Source organism: Ipomoea triloba, chromosome 2 (genome assembly GCF_003576645.1).
Source record: "Ipomoea triloba cultivar NCNSP0323 chromosome 2, ASM357664v1".
In the NCBI taxonomy this organism is placed as follows: Eukaryota; Viridiplantae; Streptophyta; class Magnoliopsida; order Solanales; family Convolvulaceae; genus Ipomoea; species Ipomoea triloba.
The window spans coordinates 8,600,500-8,601,342 of record NC_044917.1 but is presented as its reverse complement, the minus strand read 5'-3'; positions in this window follow the sequence as shown (position 1 = coordinate 8,601,342).

Below are 843 nucleotides of genomic sequence, written 5' to 3'. Positions count from 1 at the left end.
ATATATATATATATATATATATATATATATATATATATATATATATATATATATATATATATATATATATATATATATATATATATATATATATATATATATATAGGATCGCGTTCAAATGCGTACTGGCCGCCTAGGAGAGAAATGCAGACGAATCACAGCGCGCCACGTGTCCAGAATGTAGTTGCACCTAACGTTATAACTAGGTGCACATAGGTGCGCCTAGGTGCATAAATGTTAACAAGGTAAATTACTTGCACCTGCAAGTGAAAATAGGTGCACACGTGCAAGTAAAATGTATTATAAGTGCAAGTAAATTGTACAATGAGCATCAATATTAAGTGCACCTAATGTTATAACTAGGTGCACATAATGCTATAACTAGGTGCACATAGGTTGCAACCATGTGCATGAATGTTAACAAAGTAAATTAGTTGCACAAGTGCAAGTAAAATGTATTGCAGATGCAAGTAAAATGTATTACAGGTGCAAGTGAATTGTACAGTGAGCATCAATACTAAGTGCACCTAACAAGTGAATTGTACAGTGAGCATCAATACTAAGTGCACCTAATAAGTGAATTGTACAGTGAGCATCAATACTAAGTGCACCTAATATTATAACTAGGTGCACCTAATGTTATAACTAGGTGCAACCTATCTTATAACTAGGTGCACCTAAGTTGCACCCAGGTGCATGAATATTAACAAGGTAAATTACTTGCATTTGTAAGTGAAAATATTTGCGAAAATAGGTGTATGAATATTAATAAGGTAAATTACTTGCATTTGTAAGTGAAAATAATTGCGAAAATAGGTGCACTTGTAAGTGAAACTAGGTGCA